This window comes from Ochotona princeps, chromosome 10 (assembly GCF_030435755.1).
Source record: "Ochotona princeps isolate mOchPri1 chromosome 10, mOchPri1.hap1, whole genome shotgun sequence".
NCBI classification, from domain to species: domain Eukaryota; kingdom Metazoa; phylum Chordata; class Mammalia; order Lagomorpha; family Ochotonidae; genus Ochotona; species Ochotona princeps.
The window spans coordinates 57872334-57886093 of record NC_080841.1 but is presented as its reverse complement, the minus strand read 5'-3'; the positions used below and the strand labels follow the sequence as shown (position 1 = coordinate 57886093).

The 13760-nt window shown below is 36.4% G+C and overlaps 1 pseudogene; it reads right to left on the bottom strand.

The window, feature by feature from the left end:
• Positions 1-259: 259 nt before the first annotated feature.
• On the bottom strand, positions 260-750 carry LOC118759107 (protein SET-like; annotated as a pseudogene).
• Positions 751-13760: the final 13010 nt, after the last annotated feature.

Here is a 13760-nt window from a genome sequence, read left to right as displayed (position 1 = left end):
CAACACAACTTCAAAAGAGAATGTCAATTCCAAAAAGGATCCTTGAGGTCCTTCAGATTCTTCTATTGAGCAGCAGGGTGAAATCTAGCATCTGGAGGGAATTTTATGTTTAAAAGTGGCATACCAAACTAAAAAGATCTCTTTCCAATATCCAATTAAACATGCCAAAAGAGAAGCCATATTGTCTAAATGTCCACTTAATACACACAGATATCTCAAATCCTATGTTGCCCTTGTATTACTACATTTTAAAATAGATTTATTTATTTACATTGGCAAAGCAGCTCCTTGGTTCCTCATTCGGACTCTTGCTGCCAGCCTTGTTCTGCTTTTGACTCAAACATTTGGTCAAATCCTTTTCAAATTTCCATTTGATCTAAGTGAACTTTAAAGATATATCACCACTTTCATTCAGATGAAATTCTTGAATAGAACTTTATTTTCAAAGTAAGGATTTTCATCAAAATAGAAATATATTCCATAACCTGAGTTAACATTTCCAAATTTTATCACTTCAGCTCTAGTCAGATGATGAAATGCCTCTTATCCCATGTCCAACCAGGGCAGATCCCCGCGAGCGACATGTGTTCATTCCACACAATTTGGGATTTTGGTGACCAGTTCTGACTTCTGAAAAAAAATGATTGTAGGAGTTTGTTATATTTCTCTTCTACTTTCAAAACCTCCTCACAGGGTTGCTCAGTATGTCTGTCTTTCATCTTGTGCTTCATCAGTATGTCCAATTGTTTTTTGTTGTTATTCAAAATGCTTTGATGAAGCTGAGTGGTTTGAGTGGCCAGGAGCTGGTCACTGTTTCTCTGAGGCAGGAACAAAGAAGAATATTTAGGGGCCACGTTTCAAGGAAGGTATGAATACTGGCACCTGGCAGGAAGAAGCTCTGAGTGTGTGTGTGTGTGTGTGTGTGTGTGTGTGTGTGTGTGTGTGTGAGATGGCTAAATCCTCTTTAACTGAAAAAAATATTGACTAGCTACTGTGACTGTGCATAGCAATTATTAAATTTTTGCATTTTTTATTTGGCAAAGAAGATAAAAGCAATGAAGATGCTGTGAGACAAGAGGAGAAAAGACAGCCACTGCCACAGCCAGCCGCATGGCACAGCCGGTTTCAAACTGGCAACTGTGCTCTTACCATGTTAAGGAAGGAAGAAATTGCCACTGCTCTAGCTACTCAGTTTTAGCAGAGTGAATTCCACTTTCACTCACTCTCACTTCAGTGTGGGGAGGTAATTAGAGTATGAGCAACATTTCACTGTGTATTCATATATCTCATTTCCTTACAATCACTATTTCCTTCAATCCGGAACCTAATTCTGGAGGATTATTGCTCTGGAGACATCATGGCATTTTGCTTGTTGTCTCCTGTGTCCCAATGTGGCTGTTGTGCTTCTACCTTTATGCAACAAATATTATTGGAAAAGTTTATGGTTTAGCTGGAAGGCAGAGTATTACCTGGCTTGTTTCTTTGGCTATTGTCCAAAGTGAGCCAATTGGTGATTTTTCTTTCTTTTTTTTTTTTTTTTTTTGCCTCAATCAATGTTGATTGGGTCTATAAGTGACATAATGGTCTATTCTGCCACAATTAGCAGTGATGCAAGTGTTATTTTGAGATGATATGGGTTTCCTAGGGTGTGTATGTGCCTTGGGTTCACAAAAAAGTTTGGTAAGGATATCCTTGGTGACTATGATTGCCTGGGCCTTGTCCTTGATGCTGGAAGCAAGGATGGCCATCCCCTTGTCCTACCCAGAAGCCGTTAACACTTTGTGATCTGTGTGGACACTTTCTCATTACCTACCAAAAGAGTCAAACTACTGTTGTGGATTATATTAAGCAGAGGCTTAGTTTTAGGACTAGCGGGTGTGAACTTAATCTCCAGTCTCACTGGGTTAACTACAAGGCTTGTAGTTTTTCTCTGGAGGGTATGCATCCAGAGAGAACTGAAATACAGGTAGTATCTTCCCTAAGTCCACCAGGTAGATACCAGTGGCATTTGAGAAATTCAGAACCAATTATTAAGATACTACTATTTGTAGGGAACAATGTGGGAGGTTTACTAAAAGATGAGTTTCGGTGTTAGCCACCAGAAATTAGAGTGAATCTCCTTAGTCTGTGTAGATTGTGTGAGCATAGCCCTGAGGCTAATTCCCAAAAATTCCGACAGTTGAAGGATTCATTCTTTGCCCCACATATTACATGACTCTCACTGATGCTGGCAGTACAGGATAGAGACATGCTGTGTGAATTTTGCTACCTAATATTACAGTCTTTTTCATGGGTGAAGGAAGCAATGTGACTTCTGTAATACATATAGATTAAATTAGTGAGGAAGTCAACAAATGGCATGAATGAAAATATTACTAAGGAGACCGAATTCATTAAGAAGAACAAAATAGAAGTTTTGGAGATAAAACATTGTTGGAGAGATTTAACAGCAGAATAGAACAAGTGGAAGAAAATAATTTTTGACCTGGAGGGCAAGGCTTTGTGAACAATCCAATCAGACAAAAGTAAAGCAAAAAGAATTAATGAAAAAAAAATGAAAGACTACACAAAATGTGACATAACACCAAACAATGAGATATTCATATTATAGGTACTCCTGAAGAATGAGAAAAGAACCTAGTAAATAAATAATAGTTGAAATTTTTTCAGGTCTTGAAAGACACATGGGCATCCAGATAGAAGAATCTCAGACTCACAAGAAGACTCAATGGAAAAGGACCTTCTCCAAGACATGTTTTAATCAAATTGTCAAAAGGGAAACACAAGGAAAGACTCTCAGGCAAGGGAAAACCAACAAGCTACTCATGGAGAAAACCAATCAGACCAACATTCAGACATCTCAGTGGAAACTCTCCAAAGTAGAAGAGACTGAGATAACGCATTCACGGTCTTAAAAAGAAATATAACCTCCAACGAAGAATATATACACAGAAACAACACTTGAAAAAGTGAAGGAGAATGACAATGTTTTCCAGATCATCTAAAACCTAAGAGAACTAATCTCCGCCACACCAAATTTATAAGGAATTCTGACAGGAGTCTTACATCAGAAGGAAGCATGAAAGTACTCCCACAGCAAACTGCTTAAAACAGCATAAAGTCACTGTCTAATCAACAAATTATAGCTTCTAGTTCTTACCTATCAAATCTAACCTTGAATGTAAATGGATTATTAGAGTAATTTAAGGGAAAAGAGTGTGGGGGAGTGGAGAATAGGGAGATTAGAAGAGGAGACAGAGAGGGTAATCCATAAACCTACAAAACCAGATCATAAAAAAAATAAAAATGGGAAAATGCAGAAGGCAGATGTTCTATTAAAATGTATTTAGCAGTACCTATTTCCTTTATATGGTTTATATTATTATCTTTTTTCTGCATCATTTTGAAGTAACAAAATGTCTGTAATGATAAGTATATAAATAAATAGATTTTAAACCCCAAGCTGCAAACAGGTAATGAAGGACATTTTACATCAATGAAATGCGTAGTTCATTCACAAGACATAACAATCATAAATATATATACATCCACGACAGGCCAAGTGTGTGTAGAAAACACTATCAGACTTAAAACGAAAAGATCAACTCTAAAACAATAATGAGTGATATCAACTACAAACTCTTATCAAAAGGTTGATCATTACAATGAAAAATATATCTGACTTGAAACATACCAAGAAATGGATGTTACAAAGTTACAGGTCAGACATCCAAAAGCTCCAGAATACCCATCCTTTTCATTAGCTCACAGAACTTTGCTGGGATCGGCCACATGCTAGGCCACACATCATGTTCCAGCAAGTTTAAAACGATTGAAATCATACCATATTTCTCCTCAGACTACTAAGTTATAAAACCAGAAATCAATAATAAAAAGAACAACAGAACACTCATAAATACTTGGAAATAAAGCAACATGCTACTGAACAATCAGTGAGTCACTGAAGAAATTAAAAAGCAATCAAAAACATTCTAGAAATAAACAAAAATGAAAACACAATATATCAAAACCTGTGGGATACAAAAAAACAGTATCAAAAGGGAATTTTATGGTATTAAAGGCTTACATTAAAAAGAGAAATTTCTCAGAAATCAGTAGGAGGTGAGACGTAATAAGGATCAGAACAGAAATTAATGAAATTCAACTAAAAATGTAAAAGATCTACAAGAAAATTGTTTGAGAAGACAAAGAAAATAATTAATCATGTTATTAAGAAATAATAATAATAGTATTTATAAACAAATTATAAAATAATTTGGCCCAGCCCAGCACCAGCCGTCTGTGGCATCTGTGGAGTGAACCCTAGATGGAAGAACTCCACTGCTGTCACTCTCTAATACTCTCTCTTTCTAACTCTGATTTTCAAGATAAATAAATAAATCCTTTAAACTATACAAACTGCAACTTCTGATTTTCTAGAGGCCTTTATTGGGTTTTCTACTAAGTCAAGTCTTAGGTAAACTTAGAAAAGAAAGATATGGGGAAAATGAATGTGTTTTGCTTGTGTTTTTATAAAAAGTATTTTTAGTGTTGTGAATTATATTTATATTTAAGAAAATCAATTAAGCATTTAAAACTGCATTTAAGGCAATTGTGGTGTCACTAAAATAGTTATGAAATTTTGCTTTCTATAAAAAATACTCTGAGAAAGAAAAAATATTTCAAACTATCACAAGAAAAATTTTCTTAGAAGCTTGCAAATTATGTTCACATTCAAAATAATTTTGACTTTATTTTCTATGCTTAGCCCATTAATTTGAGCACATTTCATACTAAAGCCAAAGCTTTTCATATTGTATATATAGTACAATCACAGCTTTATTTTTGTATATTAACAGTATGCAGGAGGAATTCATTTATAGAACTTCTTGAACATATTTTAATATGTAAATTATTTAAAATATATTGAGTACATTTAATGCTTAAATTCATTTCACATTTAGTCAAAGTTATGTTTATGTTTATATAGAGTTGCAGACAATATTGTTGATGGACAGAAACTTTAAGTGAATTTAAAACTTCATAAACGATATTGAGCGTGGCATTAGATCTAACTCTTAAGACATTCAATATTCTCTTTTTTAAATTTTATTGTATTTTTTGTTATTATTTTATGATATAGTTCTATAGGCTCTGGGATATCCTCTCCCCCCTCCCCTATTCCTCTTCCCCACACTGATTCCCCCAATATTATTGTGGCAGTATAGTCCTTTATTAACTGTCCTAAGTTCAATCTGTTCTTTAGGTTTATCCTGACATTGTAGGCATGAACAATTATAGAGAGCCCACTATCCTACTGTTAAGGTATACGTAACAGTTTCATTGGGAGTCCATCTCTGATTTGGAAGCAGAGATATATACTTCATTGTATCTTCATATCTGGCTATAACAGTCCCTATCACACATTTACTATATAGCCTGCTCAATGAAATGCATAAATCAAAATCAACAATAGTAAGAAAAATAGAGTATGAAATTGGTCATTCATTAGCATGTTATTTAACTTCATATTGTTGTGAACATGCCACTTTTGAGGTCTTGAGCTTAACTCCTGGCTCTGACTCCTGCTTCTAACTTCCTATTCATGTAGGGCCTGGAAGGCAGCATCTAGGAGTTAGTTAAGTAGTTACATTCCTGCTACTCAGATGCAAGATTTGCAATGCAATGCTCCTCCCCACAGCCCTTCCTGCCTCCACTGCAGCTGGCTCTCTCTCTCTCTCTCTCTCTCTCTCTCTCTCTCTCTCTCTCTCTCCCTTCTCTGCTTCCCTCCCAAATACCCCACAGATGATATCCCTTTCTTAGCATATGGATATCTAACTACTCTAGCACAATTACATATTGCTACATATTAAGATAAAATCTAGTACTTTCTTAAATTACACAGTTGGAAAATCAATTTTGCTCCAAAGTAATAGGTATATCTTTCTTATTTAAACAGTTGGATAACTTTACAGATTATATGACACAAGCATTTACAAACACTGGGGAATGGGCAACACAGAGTGCAGGGGAAAGCAACTCTCAGGTTCGGAGTAGAGAGTGAGATAGATCTCCGGGTGTGCAGAGGGATCACTCAAGACTTCAGCTAAGGCACAGTTTGATTTACACACATGTAAGGAGAGATGAGAAGAAGCCTTGTGTAGACAACCAAAAAGAGTAGACACTTCTTCTTTGTGCAGATGGTTTCCATTTGATTATCTGCGTGAACATTTTTCTTTAACATCTTTTGAAGTCAAGGTTTACTGCCAATGAATTCTCTCAGTTTGCAAATATTTTCTCTCAGCACATGACTTGTCTTCATTTTCTCAGCAGCCTCTCGTAAAGACCACACATAGTTGAATTTTAAGGCATTTAATTGATCATTTTTTAAAACTGCTTGTCATTTTCATGTTCTAGGAAATCTTTGTGAACCAAAGCACTTGAAATATTTCTGCTATTTTCTTCTGGAAGTTTTACAGTTTTATCTATGTCATTTATGTTTCATCCAATTCAAGTAACTTTCGGGATATATAGTGAGGTAACTGTCTTATTTTTGCATGTGGATAGCTAATTATGCTAACACCATTTGCTAAAAGTCTCACTGCTTCTCCCATAAGTTATCTCACTCATTTGTTGAAAATAAATTTATATAGATATATGTCTATTTCTATTTCCTATATTCTGTTCTTACAAGCATTTTGTGAGTTCTTGTGCAAATATAAAACTGCCTTGATTATTGTAATGTTATTGCCTTACAATTGGTCATGTTTCCTTGTTATAATTTTAATACATTTACATACATGAATTTCATAAATATGGCACCAAATAATCTTTTATCTTCATTTTCCAAAATCTTTTAGCACCATCGTTATATACAATACCTACAGCTACAACTTGACTTTTACTATGCTATATTTTGAGTACAATAACAATATTTTTAAATTTAACTTGTGAATTATTCTTTGATATGAGTTACCAAATTTCAAAATTGGGGGTTATTTTTATAGCAAATATATAATGTAATTTCCATATAATCAGAGTCTGCATTTTGATTTAAATTCTTTTAGACTTCCAGAGACTTGTTTTTGGACTGCTGAGGAAAGAGAATGTCAATTCTGTTGTTGTTAATTGGACTGTCTTATAAATGTCAATTGGGTCAAATTGGTATATTATGTTATAGCCAATGAAGCTTCAATCTTTGCCTTCATGTTATATCAATAACAGAAGACATATTTAATTTCCTAATAAGAGCTATTCATTTGCCTGATTCTCTTTCAAATGCAAGAGTTTTTGATTCATTTTATATTTCCAAGCTAATGTATTATACCTCATATTTATGTTTACATATACAAAATGATGTGCCTATTCCTCCTTTCATGAATACATATTGCTTATATCTGTAATTGTTGTACTCCATTCCACAAATATGCACTGATGCTCAGTGTGATGATCCAATCAAGGAAGTATCATTTCCATCTCACTGAATATTAATCATTGCTTTGTATTGGAAACACAGGCAATGTTGTGGATATTTTAAAACATATCACAAATTGATACACTATTGTTGTGCTACTGTTCTTTGGTACACCAGAACTAATTCATGTACTTTGGTGAGTTATCATTAATTCATAAATGTATGTGTATATATTCATAAATATAAATGCCTTGCAATTTGATCAAATAATTTGTTAATATTTCATGTTTCTTTATGGTAACACTTTATGGTAACAATATACATTGTTGCACGTTATTTCTGTCTTTTAAAAGCTCATAATGCTTTATACATTTACCAATAGTTAGTTATTTCTTAAAGGCCTTTATAGGGAAGAAAAATGCATTTTATATTTTATACACATATCATATAAATGTATATGACAGTCTATCATTTGCGTCCTTGAGTGCTGCAGTTGTGAATTTAACAGGTCACAAAAGTGAAACTGTTAAAAGAAAAATATTCTGTCTGTACAGACACTGTTATTTGTCCTTACTCCATAAATTTCACAACTGTTTATGGGCACTTACACTATCTTAGGTCGTATGTTGAATGTAGAGATGACTTAAAGCTTACAGGAGCACATGCACAGGTTATAATACAAATCTATGCCCTAATGTATAAGAGAGTTGAGCATCGGCAGCTTTTTATATATTTCGGAATTTCAGGAACCCGTCCCCAGAGAAACTAAGGGACAATTGTGAAGGTATCACTGCGGTTGAGATAGTAGTTTGAGTGCCACCCAAACACTCCTGCGTTAAGGACTTGGTCCTCCAAGTATCATGTTAATTGTAAATGGATTAATGCTACTGATTTAATGATGGCAAATTGATCCAATTCTGGTTTCTGAAGTTGGTGGGTGCAGCCCCAGTACTTGACTCAGTGGGGGTTCATCAAATGTGGGTTCCACCACAAGCAGTGGAAGATCAGTGTGCACCCTGGCTCTCCACGTGACCCTCCCGCTGTACCTGTCCTGTCATCACAGCACACTCTGAGTTGCCAGAGCAACAAACGCCATAGCCTGGACTGTGAGCTAAAATAAACCTTCCCAAGTAGCTTTGGGAATTTGCTGTAGTGACAAAAAGCTGACTAACATATTTATAAAAAGCACGTAATATATGTATATAAGTATATCTATTAAAATATGAGTGCAGAGTTACCATTTGTGGTGTGACTGAGAGTAATCTGAGGACATAAAAGCTAAATATGTCTCTCCTCTAATGGACATTATTAATTCAATCTTAAGAATTTCAATAAATCTTGAACTTAAGAAAAAGCCTCCCGTGATATGGGGCAATATGCCAATAATAAAGAGAAAATAACAAAAGCACCCAAAATAAAGAGATCATATATGCAAAAGAGTATAAGTAAGAATGATAACAGATTCTGTGTGCAAAACAATGGAAACCAGAAGCTCGTAAAATGGTATGCAGGAATGCTGAAATGTTTATCCAGTGCGAATATGTTTCCAAAACGAAGGCAAGAGCCAGTGTTGCGCCACAGAACGTTGAGCCTCTGCTTATGTTGTCAGCATCCCATACCAGGATACTGCTTTGTGTCCAGTTGTGATTCAGATGCAATTTATTGCTAATACACCTTGGACAGCAGTGGGAGAAGGTCCAAATGCCATGGCCCTGCCACCCACATTGGAGATCAGGATAGATTTTTAGGTTTCTGGAGTTAGTCTGCCTCATTCCTTTCCACTGAATTCAGATTTCAGGAGTGAAACTGCAGTTGCAATATTTGTTTCTGCCTTTCTAAACTTCATGTCTTTCCATCTCTCTCTCTCTCCCACTCTCCCTTTGAGGTGAATATAATGAATACATTTTAAAAGATTCATTTATTTTTGTTCAAAAGGCAGCTACACAGAGAGAAAGAGATACAGAAAGAAAGATCTTTCATCAGCTGCCTCACTCCCCAAGTGGTCGCAATGGCCAGCCAGGGTTGAACCATTCTGAGGCTAGGAGCCAGGAGCTTCTTACAGGTCTCCTACAAGGATACAAGGTTCTAAGCCACTAAATAATCCTTTACTGTTGTCCCAGTCGCAAGCAGGGAGCTGGATGGGAACTGAAGCAGCTGTGTCATGAACTGTTACCCATATGGGATCCAAGGTGAGGATTTAACTACTAGGCTATAGTGCCATCTCCAATGAATACATCTTTTAAAAAAGGACGGTAATGGTAATAGTTTAGTATTTATATAGAATCCAGTTTCACTAGTCAATATAAAAGGAAATTATTAAATATGTAGTTTAAATATGTCAATAAATCACTCTTCTCTTTAACTGGCTTTTAAGTAATTGTTACATAGCACTATAAATGTACTTAATCCCTCTAGTCAATAGTAAGGCAGGACTGAGATATTTGTCAAACCCTCATCTCTTCTGTAACTCCTCTGATAATTCTTTTATATGATGATTTAAATTACTCTGTGTCTTGTTTGCAAACATAATACTTCAATTATCTATAGTTGTTGCTTATTCTCAGTTTCCCTCCAAAGACTAAAAGCTTCATGGCGCAGTTCTTATCCATAGTCTTCACTCTGGTCCTCTGCCTCAGGCTGTTCAAATGGGCAGGGTCCTGAGGACTGAGTTGATGCGATCAATGGAACACAGCCTTAATTCTTCCCAGATATCTGGGGCCTTGAAATTTCCTGTCTAAACTGCATAGGATTTTCCAAAATCTAAATAGATCTGTTCCCCATTTATGCCTTCATGGGGGATGTATACATGTAGTACCAAGTACCAAGAAGTATCCAAACTAGAGGTCCTTGCTTGGGTCATGAACATAGCTCCTCATTTCATAGGTTGGAAACAAGCAGTCCCTTGACCACCAAATTCTGCTACAGCATCCTAATTCTTTTAAAGAATCATGACTTAAAATTCTAAAAAGGTAAATGTGCTAAGATCAAAACCTAAGATATTTCCATTAATTTGTTTTGTGGTTTTAAACTATTACACTTTGAGTGTGTAGACCTGCATTAATACACTTGCCAAGGGTGCTTCAAATATTAGACTGGGACCTGAAAAGGAACGTGTCATATTTAACTAGCAGTAACATTTCTGTTGCTGCTTATCGAAATGTAAATGCTAGATATTTGTTCAAGGAATAAAGCAATCAGTTACCAGATTATGTACCTTTAGAACATTTCCATGAAAGAGTATGCATACTTAACGTAGAAGATGACATATGGATTAGGAAGCTAACATAAAATTCATATAATGATAAAATTTTGACATCGGCAGGCCTGGTGGGGGTTATTGTGGGTCACCCCAACTAGGCTGCAGCTCTCACTGGTTGATGCAAGGGCCGAGTATGTGCTGGGCAGAACCAGGCTGGACTGCAACACCCATTGGTTCCAGTGGAAGCCAGGACTGAAAACAGAACCAACCCAGCAATTGAAACCACCAGCTGATCGTGGTGACGGACTGTGCCGGGCCCTGTGCTTGCTAGAACATACAAGAAACTGGTCTGGGAATACCTCAAAGTTTCTTTGGAGATCTCCCCAATCGAACTGCTGGACTCAGAACCCTAGCCAAGAAAAGACAGGGGACAGAGCAAGCCAATCAACCACCTCAGCTATATGTTGACAGCAAAATACTGGGCAAATGAAAACTCTATGATGGACTGTGTCAATCAGCAGACGACCTCATCGAGTGAAACTGGCAGCGATTCATAACTGGAGAACTATTAAAACCATTTGAGCAAGGATCTCAAAGCATGCCCCACATCCGGGACTTGGGGTGGGTGGGAAACTGGGTGGGACTTCTCCCTCAATATCCCCCTTTATCTCAGATACATGATGGAAACAATATGGACATAATACTATTACCCACTTCCCTATACCCTCTGAACCTTTTTTTTTTACCGTAATTAACTATATAAAGATTGTCAACAAAAATACAATTAAAAAAAACTTCCAAAAAAAAAGAATTATTTTATACTGTACATTTAGCTGAAAAAATCAATAAATGTGAAAGTTAAGCTGAACAAAAAAAAATTTTGACATCATCTGAAAATTAAAATATTCCTATGCCATAACTCTGACAGGTGCTAACATCTTTTCAAAATTGATGTGATTTAGCCTTTTTAATATTATTTCAATTTAAAAAATATGTAGGTAGTAAAATCTATTTCTAAAAAATGCTGTTTCCTAGTCCTGATTTCTTTTTAGATTTATTTTAAATTTATTGGAAAGTCAGATATACAGAGAGGAGGAGAGACAGAGAGGAGGATCTTCCATCCACTGATTTACTCCCCAAGCAGCTGCAATGGCTAGAGCTGAGCTGATCTGAAGCCAGGAACCAGGGCCTCTTCCGGATCTCCATGCAAGTGTAGGGTCCCAAGGCGTTGGGCTGTCCTCAATTGCTTTCCCAGGCCACAGGCAGGGAGCTGCATGGGATGCAGGGCTGCTCGGATTAGGACTTGCGCCCATATGGGATCCCGATGCATGCAAGGTGAGCACGTCTTGAAACAGTTTAATCAATAGAAATGTTGAGGTGTAATATAACCAACAGAGCAGCAGACAAGCTTCATTAAACAGCTTGTTCACTGTTCCAGACAGGAAGAGACACATCACTTGCCTCTAAGAGGAATGAGGCATGTAGGAAAGCATGGTATCAACAGGAGCCAGAGGCAGGGAGAACTGTAGGCCAAGGCTTTATTGTGGTTACTGCTGGGAGGAGCTTGTGGAGCAACACACATGATGAGTGAGTTGGCAATTTTGGCAACCTCTAGGTCCTGGGGCTAGCCCCAGTTATCTGAGGCTTGGTGCTGAGTGACTGGAAGGGGGTGGTGGTCAGAGTGTGAAAGCTTGATGCCCTGAGTTGGAAGGGCTTGCAGATGTTTGACTTCTGTTTGTAAAGTGCCATCGGCAGGACTCCTCTTGACCTGGGATAAAGGTGGGTGCAGGCTCAGGGAAGCAGCAGACCAAGGCCAGGTGATCCAGGCCTACTTGACATTTTCTTGAGCAAAGCTGGTGCCAGTTACGCACGTGAGGCAGGTGCTGCAACACCAAGTTTATACAAGCAACAAACATGGTTAACACAGTTCAGAAAATGTATCGGGCTTGTGATGAGAGATGAAATGTGCAGGGTATTGAGGAAATGTTTTCATTGATCTGTCTAGATGACACCTCGGTATTTTCCCACAGAGGTTACAACTAATTCAAAATCTGTCAGTAAGAACAAAGTGCTCAAATTTTTCTTTCAGAGATGTATTATAGCTTATACGCACCTGTAGTGAACTCCCTTTCCTTAAATTTGTCTTTCCTGCCAAGATTATTTTTTAGTTCTCACCACTTATCTCCACAATAAACAAATAAAGAGAACTGATATCATCTTCCAGAGGCTTTTCTTTGTAAGGACGTATTTAACAGATGGAGCACTAGGACATATTCACGGTTTTTTCTTTATTTCTACTCTTATTCATGTTGTTATTCAGTTCAAACAGGCAGTTCTCACTGGTGTTACACGTTTAGGGAATTTTCAAGAATACAGAGACTCCTAATTATTGAGATGTTAGAGTTGTGTTGGTTTAACGTCATTTTAGATTGAGACAAAAGGATTTGCCTTTTTTTCTCCTTTATTATTATAAGAAAATGTGCAATGTCTCCAAACTTTGCGAAAATTGTCCTTAAAAGTTTTAATAGATTATTCTTTATTTATGAAACTAAAGTAGAATTAAAAACAAATTGCAGAGTTTTGTGAGCAAAATATGTAATACCCACAGACACTTGTATATGTCTAAGATATCTTTCAAAAACAGTATCTGTGACATCTTGAAGATTTAAAAACTCTGAAACTTAACAAACATTTCAACAAGATCTGTGTTTGAATAAATGAATATGCATTTTCCTTATTATGAGGATGATTTAAATTCATCATTTTTCTACTTAGCATCTTTACTGAATGTGCTATGTGTCTGGCAAATTTTGAGTTAAAAACAATTATCTGGCAGTATAATATTTATCTAAAAGTGGAACTATTTCTATAAGATTTAATTCATTGTGATGAGGTGCCTAAATGGATAGGAATTAGTTTTCTGAAAAACATGTGCCCAAATGTTTTTTAAAATGGCATTAGAGGGCACTATTGTATGTTGTATAGAAATTGCAAGCTTGAATGTATAGTCAGGGTAAGAGATAATACCCTATAAAACTACTTCTGTAGCGAGTCTTGACATCTTAAACTAAGTAGCATACAAAATTAGAGAAGAAAAGGAAGGTAAAGAGATGAGGGGAAGGTAAGTCAAGAACTGGGTTGACTGAC